Here is a 15032-nt window from a genome sequence, read left to right as displayed (position 1 = left end):
TCAATCATTAAAGCATTCAACATAATACATGAATAACCATGATTTAAATCACATACATAATACATGAATAACCAACGTCAATAATTTAAATTACAACCTATAAACATAATACTTTCTATTACATTTGTAATTAATACAGCAATGATACACAAACACCAGAGAAAATCAGACCAGCCACCTACAACAAGGAAGATTAGTGATTTGAAGCAGCTTAATTACGTCCTATAACACCCAAAGCAAGAGAGATTTAGTCTTCTGTCCAGCTCTGCTCAACAATTTCACGCACCCTCCGGTTGTATTCACGCTTGTTCTCACAAAACAACAATGCTGCTTCTGAATTTGCAGGTGAGTTTGCATTTGGATCACAGAGCATTGACTGAAATGAGAAAAAGGGGAAACCTGCATTTGGGCTTGGGTTTGGGTTTGGATCACAGAGCAATGACTGCAATGAGAAAAATGGGAAAAATCAAAAAACATCATACCTGAACTAGTGACCAGTAGCTTTGTGGAATCAAAACATTCCTAGAAGTTATATCTATTTGGTATGGTAGAGTCATGCTTGAACAATTGACAAACTGCTGAGTTTATTACATGCATTTGCTAGTTTTGCTCATTTATTTATTAGTAAAATGATTGCACAGTATGAATTTAATACACACCACGCATAAACACGTGCCCCAAGTTGTTATGTTATATCTATGAGCCTGTTAACAATTAATGAAAGGTTGGCCGCTATTTTGCCACACTAAATCCAACGGATAGTATGCATGGAGTGGCCAACATGGGTTCAATTTTGCTACCTTATGAAAATTTGTTTAAAAAAGAAAAGTAAAAGTTCTGTTAAATAAAGTGGATAAATAGGTATGCACAAACCAATCAACTTTATTTTGCTGCTCTCAAATATTTTTGTATTTCATTCTAGATTTCTCATATTTTATATTACCTACATAGAGGAAAGTGGAAACCATAAAGAAAAAAATAAATAGCACAAGAGCCAAAGGAGATATGTTTTGTGCTAGCATACTCTAAATTGGTTGCAGGCTTGACGCCCTTTTTTCTCAAAATCAACAAACACGAGTCTGTCATACTCCACCAAAAAATTGACAGAAAAAGTTCTTTTGAATAACTCTTTTTCAAGCAAATTAACTACAACAGCTTCAGTTTACCATTTCACTAATCATTCGAAACTAGTATCTTTAAATCAAAATCAAAGGGTGATTTTTTACTACGAGCAATATCATCTGACCATTCCTAGCAATAGATATTTTTGAACCATATATACACTCCATCATACCTGGATAGATGTCAGTATAGCAGCTATATCATATATTGGACTCCACTGATTTTGTAGAATATCCAGACAAATACTTCCATCTGCATAAACTGGTCCAAGCACAAAACAATAGTATGAGCAACTAGCATAGGCATATATCTTAGTGACATTATGTTTCACCACATAAGAGAGGAAATCAAATATCAAGGAGCAATGAAAAGACACAAAGAAAGCAGGATTCTGTGCAACAAGCTCCAGTGGATATGGCACGAAGTGTAATAGAAGCATGCAAACTAATAAACCCCAAAAAAGTAATAGAAACTTATAAAGACAAGTATAAAGCAATGTTGGCAGTCCTAAGAGGAGTAAACAGTATTGAAGTTAATATTAGTGGCAGAGCATGACTTCTGAGGATTCAGTGGCAGAAACTTACACTTTCCATAACACAACACAATAATCTGCTACCCTCTCAATCAAGAAAGCAAAAGGATTTAATTACTTATGACAAATAGATTTTACGTGAAGCCTTCTATAAACATATCCATTACCTTCCCACTTCTCAACTTCAAGCACTTAAAGCAAACCAGGCTCAACAACCGCTTTAGTTCGCTCACATGGGAAGGATGATATACTGGAATTGGTAATTCTATATACCCAAAGTGACTTGAAAGGTAAAAAAATGAACAAAACTTTAGCAATACTTCAATGTGTCCAGCGGTCATGACCATTCAAACTTCTCAATGTAATCAGAAAATAAATTGGATTAAAACATGAAAAATGCCTTCGCATGTCCCGGGTTCCACAGCACCACATGATTCACATTTTCCAAATTCAAGCGGCAAACTAAGGAACGGATTTGAAAGTTGACTAGCATGGCTTATAGGGAAATCACTATTGGATGATGTGCACTAACAAAAAAATAAATAAAAGGAATCATACCAACTTATTCAACCAGAATGGTCACAAGATCCAAAGTTGCACTTAATCAAATGCCAATTGTAGGACAATTTGTTCGGAAGGAGGTTTACATCCATCACAAGATCTAAAATATGTCTCTGGAACAATATTAGGACTCAAATCTTCTAGGGCCCAATTTTTTTTTTTAAGAATTTTTAAAACTATAAATGAAAAAACACATCTGAGAACTGTTTTAGTTTCCAAAAAAAAGACAACAATTTTCAATTTCAAAATCTAAAGAAAAAATATTATTTTCAAAACAATTTTTCATTCCCTATCCCCTGCGTACCTCCTCCCTCCACTCACTGAACATTTTTTCTTAATCTCATTTTATTTTTTAAAAACATATGTATGATGTACCAAATATGTCCAGCGTTCAAAAAAATGATGTACCAAAAACATATGTATGATGTACCAAAAAAATGAACAAAACTTTAGCAATACTTCAATGTGTCCAGCGGTCATGACCATTCAAACTTCTCAGTGTAATCAGAAAATAAAAAGGATTAAAACATGAAAAATACCTTCGCACAACATTAAAACATTAAAACATGACCATTGCATTCACACTAGCCATGTTTCTCAACCCACACAGTACAATTGAGTGAAGTCAAGCTAGTGAAGCACGAGTGAGTGGAAGTCAAGCTAGTGAAAAATTAAATCAATAAAGACGTCATTCTCCATCTACTTCCATTCATAGGGATAATATGCACCTCACATGGCCATTTTTTCAGCCCCCTAGCTTACATTGTATAGGATTAAGATTTGAATTAATACTTCTAAGGGAAAATTACATATCAGTGGAAAGTTTACAAAATATTAACATATCAGTCAAATTCACTTTACAGCCATATATAACAACGTAACAGGCGAGACTGCAGTTTGAATGTTTTTAAGGATTGGATTTGGGATGGCCAAATTAATCCCAATACCCAGACTGGGCCAAACCTAGAGTGGCATATATTTCCTTAGTTTCCCTTAATCATCATTAGGTAAATCACACATTTTGTTCTTCTAATTCCTTTTAACATGAATCCCAACCCTCCATTAATTAACCCAGATCACTTCCTATACCTCTGCTTCTGCTAACTTGGATATCCGCAGCCTATATGCAAAAAACTGAACTACTTCTTACTAATCATCAGAGAATATATGTATACATGCTCTTTTAACAAAGAAGAGGATGGTCAGAGAATTCTGGAACAAGTGCCTTGATCAGTTACGAGTGTTATCTCATGGTGCTTCAAAAGTGGAAGGACTTGACAGTGGTAGAGATGAACTTCTCTATAACCCTCTTTTTGGTATAAATAAGTGGTTTGCCGATAGGTAATCTGACAACTACAAACAGTTTGAAGATTCATTGGAGAGGTTGCACAAGTGGAAATATGATTCTCATGAGACTTTTATTGATAGAAACACTTTTTTTTCTTTGAGCTTCAATAAAGAATTTTAATAAAAAAGCAAGAAGAAGGAAAGAGGACAAGAAGTCCTCGTATAAACAAAAACATAAAAGTCAAAACAAATAGCACGAAACTCCTAGCACTAGGGATGTTATTGATAGAAACTCTCTCTCTCTCTCTCTCTCTCTCTCTCTCTCTCTCTCTCTCTCTCTCTCTCTCTCTCTGAGTCAGACTGATGATAAATTTAAATGAACCCTACCTAAAGGGCTCTCACTTATAAGAAAAACCCTTGACAACCTATGGCAAGGCTATCAGATTTGTGCTATCTGTGCAGCAGAATTGGCTATGAGACGTGATAGTTCTGAGGGATTCTGACCCATAACTACGTGTAAATCCTAGTTGATTTTATGGCTCCCAAAAGAAAAAAATGACCATTAAAACATTATAAATAAAACATTAAAACATGACCATTCTTCTTTTTCTTCTTCTTTACATAATTGATGGATCAAATATAAAACATTAATTACGAGGAACAAAATATAAAAACATTGATGGATCAAATATTTAAGGGCAAATTACACTCACCTCACCTCCCTTAAGTTAGGGAAAATACAATTAGCCCTACACTTTTGACATAATTGCATTAGACTCCCTTAACAGTTAAGCCCTTTTTTATTAGTAATTCATTAGTCATATGAATAAAAAATGGAGAAAAAAAATAAAGCATACTTTTACAGTCAATTGAGAACACATGAAACACCACTTTAAATTAATGAGTTCTTGCATATTTATGCCACAAAACAACAGTTCATCAGGGAAAAAAAAGAAAAGTGAAGGATTTTTCAGTACTTAAAGTGCATGCCTTGGGCATATATCAATAGGCTAATTAGAGAAGGGTTATTGAGGGGCCTTGGGAAAATAAAAAAATTCAAAACTCTGTTCAGGCCTCCAACCTCCAATGCATATTTCTTTCTTAGTTCCAACTTCCAATGATTTTCCATCTTATTTTCATGTTATTTCCAGATAATTCAATTTTTTCCACATGGAATAAAATCTTTCCCTTTTTTCCAAAAACCAAGACAGTCCAAAGTATTTAAGTTTTCACTTCTATTTTGCTTTATTTTCCTCCAGTTTTTCTGGGGGTACACACGAAAATGAATAGTTGCAATAAGCTTTTTAACAATCAAACTAGTGTTATTGAATCTTTTACTTTTTATTTGAATCCCAATTGACATTTCAGGCTTTTAATTCAAATCTCATTGGCAATTCCTCAAAAACAATCAAGAATTCATCAACTTAGGCAAATGTATAAACTTCACCATATAAATGAAGGTACATGAGCTATGCATACAAACATGCAGAACATACATTGCAAATACAGAATTTTAAAACCTTAAACTAGAAATGAAATTAGAGAAAGAAGTATGACCACCTGGGTGACTTCTGTAGAGGTGACCCAAATGATTACAACAGCAGCAATCAGGAAGAAACGAGCCCTGTATCTCCAACCCATCACAAATCGAAGAACGACCCAGATATCAAAATTGCAAAATATACACGAAAATCAACAAATTTCGATGCGGCTTTCTGTCAGATTATCAGATCTTCGACGTAAGTCTTTGTTGTTTCACTTGTCACCAACACACCCAAAAAAAAAAAGACAAAAAAGAAAGAAAAAGGTTAGCTACAAGTTTACGAATCGATTCGATTAATTTCTGAAAGAGAAATAAATAAACAAAAGAACCAAGTTTGTATGTCATGAGAGATAAATAAATAAAACCTATATTTCTGAAAGAGAAATAAATAAACAAAATTAGGAAACAATGCACCAAACTCTGTATATCATGAGAGAAGAAGGCTTACCAAAGAGAAGAACAAGCACCAAAAAAAAAAAAAAACACTCGCAAAGTAGCGAGAAAGACACCCAAAGTCGCCCACGGCGAACGACCCAACGACGAAGGTATCGGCAAAGGTATCTGAGATGCCGCACCGCCACTGCTGCTGCAGCTGCTAGCCGTCGTCAATCGCTGCTCACCGTCGTCGCTCGTTGGCCGCCGTCGTCCCCCCTTGCCGCTGCTTGCAGTCGATAGAGAGAGAGAGATAGTATTTTGGGAATTTTTGAAATTGGGGATATTTTTGTTAAAGGGGTTGGGGAACAAAAGGGGGGAAAGAAAGGAGGGAATTAAAAAAGCGGGAAAACGAAAAAGAAAAAGAAGAGGAGAGCTAGTCATTTTCTTTATTTTTTATTAAAATAATTTTTATTTTTATTTTTATTTTTATTTATTTTTTTGTAGTTAATGAAACTTTTTTTGTTTTTATTTATTTTTAGTTACTAAGGTTGAAAATTTATTTGTTTTATTTTTATTTTAATGAAAAAAAATTATTATTATTTTTTTATTTGGTAGAAGTAGAGGTAATTTTTGGGGGATTTTTGAAATTGGGAATTTTTTGTTTAAGGGATTGGGGATTGATGATTTGAGATCATGAGAAATAAAAGGGGGAAAAGAAATGGGGGAATTAAAGAGCGGGAAAATAAATTTTTTTTGGTTAAAATAATTTATTTTTTTGTAGTTAATGAATTTTTTTTTATTTTTCATTTTTTTTAATTACTAAGGTTGAAAATTTATTTGTTTCATTTTTATTTTAATAAATTTTTTTTTTTATTTTGAAGAAGCAAGGGTAATATTTTGATAAAAAAAATTTTGTCTGCGGCTCATTTTTTTTTTTTTTTTTGTTACTAAAAACCAGAAACTAATTTTTTGTGGTAGAGAAATGGAGCAACAGTGAAGGTGGTGGATAAGAGGTGATGGTCGTGGTGGTGGCGGCGGTAGCGGCAAAGGAGATTAGTGGTGAAGTTGTGGTAGTGGTAGAGGAGATGGAGTGGCGATGGTGGAAGAGAGGTAATGGTAGTAGTAGTAGTGGTGGTAGTAGAGTAGTGGCGATAGTAGTAGTAATGGTAGTCGTAGAGGTGAAGTAGCGACAGTAGAAGTAATAGTGGTGGTGGAATGGTGTTTGCAGTAGTGGTGAAGGTGATAGCAGAGATGGGTGGTGACAGAGAGTGATAGACAGAGAGACACAGAGATGAGGGAGAGAGTGATAGACAGAGAGACACAAAGATAGAGAGAAGAGAGATGAGCGAGAGAGATAAAGAGAAGAGAGATGAGCGAAAGAGACAGAGAGATAAATTTAAAAATAAGTCTTACAAATCAGATTTATTTACTCATAAGTCATGAGTGAATTTGTTTTACACACTTGGCCCTCGTTTTGATAATGAAATTTTTTTAAAACTTTTTAAATATATGTTTTGTGTCTGTAAAATGATTATTTCATTAGTACTAGTAATAATATTGAAAAATTTATTAAAATGATAAATAATTGGGATATTTTGTCTTTTATTTGTGAATTTTGATTTATTCTTAATTTATTAGTGTTATTGAAATATGATGATGTAAAAAGTATAAATAGTTTAATTGTACTTTTTAAAAGTATATGCATGTGAGAGGGCGAGGAAGAGATCGGTGAGAGGGTTTCACGAGCTCAGACTAGAGAGAGAGCGAGAGACAGACTGGGTGAGATTAGGGTTTTTTTTTTTTTTTTTGCCGGGGGGGCGGGGGGAATGGGAAAAAAATAAAGGGGGGAGCGGGAATGGAAAAAAATAAAAGGTATTATATATTTTGTAGAAATAGGGGTAATATATATTTTAATGAAAAATATTTTCCACTAACATAAAAATTAATTTTCTGTAGTCAATGAAAAATAAAAAATAGACACAAAGAGAGAAAGAAAGAGAGAAGAGTGATAAGTGAGAGAGAGAGAGAAGAGTGAGAGAAACAAACAGACACAGAGAGAGAAAGAAAGAGAGAAGAGTGATAAGTGAGAGAGAGATAAAGAGAGAAAGAGATATATATAGAGACAGAGAGACAAAGAGAGAAAGAGATAGAGAGAAACATATAGAAAAATAGAGAGAAACAAGAGATGAGAGAGATATATAGAAAGATAGCAAAAAGAGATGAACGAAAGAGAGAATAGAAAAATAGAGAGATAGAGAGAAGAGAGATGAGTGAGAGAGACAGAGAGAGAAAAAGAGAGATGAACGAGAGAAACAGAGAGAGAAAAGAGATGAGCGAGACAGAGAGAAGAGAGATGAGCGAGAGAGACATAGAAAGAAGACAAATGAGAGAGATAGAGAGAAGAAAGATGAACGGAAGACACATAGACAGATAGACAAACAGACAGAGAAAGAAGAGTGATGAGTAAAAGAGAGAAAGATAAGAGTGGTGGTAGTTGAATGGCATTTGCAGTAGTGGCAAATGTAGTAGAGAAGATGGGTGGTGAGAGAGAGATATGATTGAGAGACGAATAGAGAAAAGAGATAGAGAAAGAGACAGAGTGATGAGCGAGCAAGTGTGCCGTCGCAAATAGTTCCGTCTCATATACCCACTTTTCTTGTAGTGAGGAATGAGAAGGAGTTGTGTGTGAGAGTGAGATGAGAAACGGAGAAGGGTTAGGGCAAAATTTTGGGGGGAATCCCAATTTGAGAGGGACTTTCAAATTAAGATAAAAATTTTGTGAAAATATTTGCTGCTAATTTTTTTAGAGATGTGAAAAATAGATCAGGCTTGTTAAATTAATATTTTTTAATTTTATTTATTGCTTATACTTTTTAGTTTATTGGAGTTTTATGACCCAGTTTGTGAAAAAAAAAATTACAAAATTTAGAAATATTTAGAAAGTATAAATTTAAAAATAAGTCTTACAAATCAGATTTATTTACTCATAAGTCAATTGTGAATTTTTTTTACACACTTAGCCCTCGTTTTGATAATGAAATTTTTTTAAAACTTTTTAAATATATGTTTTGTGTCTGTAAAATGATTATTTCATTAGTACTGGTAATAATATTGAAAAATTTATTAAAATGATAAATAATTAGGATATTTTGTCTTTTATTTGTGAATTTTGATTTATTCTTAATTTATTAGTGTTATTGAAATATGATGATGTAAAAAGTATAAATAGTTTAATTGTACTTTTTAAAAATAATAAATTTATTATTAAAAATTAAATTCATCAGACTGACCTGTAACTATGCCTTTAAATTTTTGCAATGTAAAACTATCGACAAACAGCCAATAACAAGTTGCCCATTTTAGCATACCTTTCGCGTGAAGACCCAATTATTACAATTATTAAAAATAATAGTCTATTTTCAGAATTTAATTTCTTTTTATAATACAATTATTACATTTTAAAAATATTAATTTTTCAAAATTACCTTTTGATAGCAGGGCCGACCCTGCCCTAAGGCAGGTAAGGCTTGTGCCTTAGGCCCCATATTTTGGCCCAAAAATAGGGCCCTAAATTTAAAAAATTGTTATAGGTTCAACTTTTTTTTTTTTGGTTTTAAGATCAATTTAAAGGGCCCCAAATGTTTTATTGGGCACATGTATAATTTAGCCCATATTTATTTATAAATGTGTTTGGCCCATATTTATTAAAATGAAAATATATAAATAAATAAATAAAAAACAATAGGGCCCCTAAATTTGGTAAAACATATAAACATATATAACATAGGGCCCCTAAATTTGGCCCAAAAATAGGGCCCCTAAATTTGGTAAAATATTATAGGCTCAATGTTTTTTTTTTTTGGGTTTTAGGATCAATTTAAAGGGCCCCAAAATATTTTTTTGGGTCCATGTATGATTTACTCCATATTTATTTATAAGTGTAGTTTGGTCCATATTTATTAAAATGAAAATATATATTAAAAAAAAAGTGTTTGGGCTCAAGAAAAATAATACATACAATATATGGGCCCTATTTTTTTATTTTTTATTTTTACCTTCTTTATCTATTAGATTTTAGTGGAATAAATAATTTTGCTCAAATTTTTTTACCTAGGTCTTTATCAATTTTAATTGAATAATTTTTTCGTAATTTTTTTGTTCTAATTTTGTTTTATTAAATTGTTTTATTTATAATTTTAATGATTATATGTGTAAGTAAATTTTTTTATGGTTACAAACAAATAAAAAAATTGTAACTTATCGTTTTTATTCATGAATTTTTTTTCAATATAAAAGGGCCCCAATTTCCGAAATTCGCCTTAGGCCCCGACGAACTCAGGGCCGGCCCTGATAGTATATTTTTTTAGAAATATCAATTGTCATAATTGTTCTGTTTGTATTATTAATGGATTTAAAAAAAGGACAAAATAAGAAATTTTTATTATTTTAATAATTAATTTTTTAAAAAAATTAATATTTTTAGATAATAAAAAATAAAATAAGATATTAATAATTTTGGATGGTGGGTGTACAACCTAAAAATAAAAATAAAAATAAAATAAAATAACTATTTTGTTTAGTCAAATTTTCAAGTGGAGACTAATGGTATTGTTATTAATAAAATAAAATAACTATTTTGTTAATTTTTTTATTTTCATTCGGCTACCAAAAAATGTAGTAGCCAAAAGTAGGCCTTTGGCGACTAAAAGGAATTTTGTCGCCGAAACTTAACATTTGGCGACCAAAATTTTGGTCGGCAAAGATTAAAAATTAATTTTTTTATTTTCATTCGGCTACCAAAAAATTTGGTAGCCAAAAGTAGGCCTTTGGCGACTAAAAGGAATTTTGTCGCCGAAACTTAACATTTGGCGACCAAAATTTTGGTCGGGAAAGATTAAAAATTAATTTTTTTATTTTCTTTCGGCTACCAAAAAATTTGGTAGCCAAAAGTAGGCCTTTGGCGACTAAAAGGAATTTTGTCGCCGAAACTTAACATTTGGCGACCAATATTTTGGTCGGCAAAGATTAAAAATTAATTTTTTTATTTTCATTCGGCTACCAAAATATTTAGTAGCCAAAAGTAGGTCTTTGGCGACTAAAACTCATTTTGTCGCCGAAACTTGACATTTAGCGACCAAAAGTTTGGTCGGGGAAGATTAAAAATTAATTTTTTTATTTTCATTCGGCTACCAAACAATTTAGTAGCCGAAAGGTACCTCAACGGCTACTAAATTTTTATTTAGTCGCCAATTGTCATATGTTTAGCTACTAAAAATTGTTTTAGTCGCCAATTGTAATATCTTTAGCTACTAAATTTTTTTTAGTAGCCAATAATCAACATTCCCCTACTAAAAAAAATTAGTAGCTAAAAAGTTGACTTTTGCCGACTAATATTATTTTTGGTAGCCAATTCCGTGACTTTTGGCGACTAAATTAGTTTTGGTAGCTAAAAGTGGTCGGCAAAAATGCTTTTTCTTGTAGTGTGGTGGCAGATGGGTGGTGGGTGGTGATGGGTGGTGGGTGGTGGTGGCGGATGGGTGGTGGTGGGTGGTGGTGGCGGATGGGTGGTGGATGGTGATGGGTGGTGGTGGTGATAAGTTCACCATTTAAAAGTGTAACAAATAAAAAATAATAATAATAATAATAAGAATAAGAATAATAATAACAACAACAACGACAACAACAACAACAACAACAATAATAATAATAATAATAATAATAATAATAATAATAATAATAATAATAATAATAATAATAATAATAATAATAAAATAAATTAAAATAAAATAAAAAAGTAAATTATATTTTATTGTTTTATATCACCCGATTTTATAGCAAAATATTATTTTACATGAAAAATGTGTAAAAATTCGCTGAGTACATCTTAAAGTAAGGGTGTATAATTTGTGTAAACTCTGGGGTATTCTTTTTAATTTTCTGTACAGAAGTTTATATTAACTTCTTTTTTTTTTCCTTTTCATTAAAAAAAAGAATGTTTATTATTAAATATTATTAAATTGTAACTTGTTTTATTTAATTTCAAAACATCAATTTAATTTTATATTATAATTGATGTAGAAAAATTATTTAATAATTGTGTAATTTTTATTCATTTTATTCAAATGAAGGATTTCGTAGAAATTTATGAATTACTATTTATTAATTTTTGTACAAATAATTTTTTCAATGCATAATCTTTTTGCACAGATTGTTATAACATTATAACTATGTAATTAAATGATTCCAAAAAAAATCCGTCGTTGTTATTCATTACGTGAATAGAAAAGTTTATAACAAAATAACAAAAGTAAAACAATCACAACAAAACTCACCAAATAAATAACCAAAACAAAAAAAGAGAAAAAAAATATAACCACCATATCTGTGAACCATTTTACTTGATTTTTAAACAAGTTAAGCATCCTTGTCAAGTGGTGTTGGAGGTGGAGGGAAATGCTGATGGTACAGCTGAGTGACTCGATGGTCAATCAGATCAATGCAGTTCCTTGTCAGTTCAGCGTGTCTCTCTGAGTCTACACGAAACTCACCAAATTGATGAATTAGTGAGTTCTGAGCGGTGGCAATTTCATCGAACCGAGTACCAAATTCATCGAACCGAGTACCCAATGTATTGAGTTGATTAGCCATTTGTTGTTTCCATTGTAGGCGCTGATTGCACCGTTCTTGTTCCAAGGCTAAATAATCAGTCTAGTAATGGGGTTGTTCATTTGATGGCATGGTATTATCATTGGGTTCTTCCTCATCAGGTATTGGTTGATTTTCAAGATTAATAGAGCCCATCAAGGTGTCAGCACCACCAGCTCAGGTCAGTGTATACTCAGAAATTGGTGAAGTGATTCTGATCCATCCTTCACCTTCAAGGTTCACATCATGGGCTTTGAAAATTATGGTTAACAAAACTCCAAAAGGTAGTGACCGGCCACTCAGAGTATCCAATTTTGCAAGCATCATTTCTTTTAGTAATATAAAGCATAAATCTAATTTTTGTCTAATTTCAAAACAATATAACAAGTAAACTTAAAAACATGAAACACTATTATAATGTCCTTTTTGGGAGTGATATTTTCAACTATCCATCAATGGAGAATACGAATGTGAGGTTTTAAATGGCTGACTTGAAAATTAGTGCTGCTAAATCGGTTGTCACAAATTGTGGTATAAATCTGAGTGACATCATCAACAATTTTTTCTAATGCGGTCTCATTTTGAAAATAACATTGTAAATCTCCTGTTTCGACTCCAATAATTTGTGCAAAACGACGGAGAGAGGGTGTGATTCTTTTCCCCTTAACATAAGAGGTAAGACTGAACGGTTCATTTTGTTGGTCACCCAGTGTCAAGTGAACATAAAATAATCGTAGAAGACGGGGATATATCTTATTTGGCAAATTATTTAATGGTAACCATCCCATTGCATCTAATTTGCCAAGTAAGAGTGAATCATATTTAGAAGGTAGTTTTCCGTTTCTCCCCGTAATAATTGGTCGAGTAATGAAATGTTCATAGGCTTGTTCATAATGATATGTTGCAAAATCATTAGTTGGATAGCCATCATGTTGTTGCTGTGGTGGTGGTACAGGGTTTGAGGATTCACCAAGTTCGGGCCTGGTTCGTTTTGTTCTTGGCATGATGACTGCAAAAGTGAAAGAAAATTGTATATTAAAACATATGAGAGGTAAAAAATATGTATGAAAAATATATCAACCATTAGTACATTTTTGTGCATACAAACTTATTTTTATGTAAAAAATAAATATAAAAAAATTTGGTGACAAAATTTAATTAGGCAGATGCTATAGAAACAGATTTTTATAAATAAAAAAAAAACCATAGGGAATGATCTTTCTCATTTATATTGGGTTTGTTTCATTCAGTTTATTATAACTTAGAAACTGATAATCAGAAAAATAAATGATAGTGTGACAAAATTAGAACAAAAATCAGAAAATATAAAAGATGAAAATGGAACAGATATGAAACAAAGTGAACAGATACGGAGGTGGAATGGTGACTGGGCCGGGATGACCGGCCAGTTGTCCTCCTCTTCCCTCCCTCACTCCCTCTGCAGCTAATGTCTGAAGCTAATATGAAGATGAACTGGCATCAAAACTAACCTGTAAATTATGGAAGTGGAGAAGGAGGACCTAATGAGATGGTAAATATGCTTCTATTTCTCTAATTTTTGTTTTCTGATGTAACTGGAGAAGGTGTTTCTGAGATGGTGAAGTTGGTGTGGTAAACGGAATGAGATTCAGATTTAATAGAAAGGGTGAGGTTCAAAAGGTTCAGCTTGGAATTTTTTTTTTATTTACTTTTTATTTGTTAAATATTATTTGATTTTAATATTATTACTTTTTATATATATATATATCACATCCGTGTACTAAGTACACAGCTGCAGCCTCTCCTTTTTCTTTATCTCAGTGTTGAACACACAGCTATGAAACAATAGGGGGTAGGTAATAAGTAAGTGAAATTACTATCTTACCCTTTATATTTTATTCTATGTAATCGCTTTCCTTTTAAGTCAAGAGGGGCATAATAGTCATTTTGTATGTCAATCCCACAATTATATGAGCTCAACGGGTACAATAATGCATTGCGTTTCTGTTGCCACTTATGGACGAAATTCATAACATGTAATAAATGAAAAAAAAATGGATAATGTTTTGTAAGATTTACGTTATGATTTATATTTTAAAATATTAAATTTAGTGTATTTATTCCTTCTTTATTAATATGTATTTTCAAAAATTGTTGACTTTAACAAAATGTTAGAAAAAAATTAAAAACGTATTTTACAAATGAATTGATAGAAAAATTAATTGGCAGAAAATAATTGACATAGGTTTATTTTAAAATGAAAAAATTATTTCGAAAAAACAATTATTCAAAAAAATTACAAAATAAAAAATTAATTGACAAAAAAAATCAATTTTTAATTTCAGTATTTTAAAAATAGTTTGGTTATTATTGTTGATAAAAAATATGAATATCGATATATGAGTTGTGTGTTTGATGATAAATTATTGGTTGAATTAAGTTTTGAAAACTATTTTCAAAACACATCACTAAACAAATTTTCACCTTTCACATGTCACATCAAACTTTCAAAACTTAATTCAAAATACATCTTCAAAACACAATTCAACACTCTATTTAAAAATCATAACCAAACAAATTTTCTACACTCAAATCATAATTCTACAACCCACAAACTCAAAATACAACTCATACTCTCAAATCACATTTACAAAACACAACCAAACGCAGGCTAATTTTTTATTTTTTATTTTTGTGGCTATTAAATTATTTAGATTATTTTATTTGGCACATTAATAAAAATTCAATGGTAAAATAAATATATTTTTTAATAAATATTTTAATTTAAATCCTAATATATATATATATATATATATTTTTTCATTTATATTTTTTTAATTTTATTTTATTAATTTTATTTTATAACTAAAATAAAATAAAATTATAATAAATATTTGATAAATAGACCGATTGGATTAGGCAGAATTAAAAAAAACTATTTCAAACCTAATTTAAATATTAAATAGATACAAAATTTTAATTTAACCA

General features: G+C 31.3%; 1 long non-coding RNA gene across 1 annotated transcript; it reads right to left on the bottom strand.

Moving 5' to 3' along the window:
* Nucleotides 1-203: 203 nt before the first annotated feature.
* Nucleotides 204-1678, bottom strand: LOC145805825 (uncharacterized). The gene is made up of 2 exons (XR_014347976.1): nt 1295-1678; nt 204-442 (listed from the first exon to the last, which is right to left on the bottom strand). It is a non-coding gene; the product is annotated as an uncharacterized LOC145805825 (long non-coding RNA).
* Between the last annotated feature and the right edge of the window lie 13354 nt (nt 1679-15032).

The sequence above is a fragment of the Camellia sinensis genome, chromosome 13 (genome assembly GCF_055761805.1).
Source record: "Camellia sinensis isolate YWXY chromosome 13, ASM5576180v1, whole genome shotgun sequence".
NCBI classification, from domain to species: domain Eukaryota; kingdom Viridiplantae; phylum Streptophyta; class Magnoliopsida; order Ericales; family Theaceae; genus Camellia; species Camellia sinensis.
Note: the sequence above shows the minus strand (reverse complement) of the source record. Positions and strands in the feature narration are given on the sequence as shown.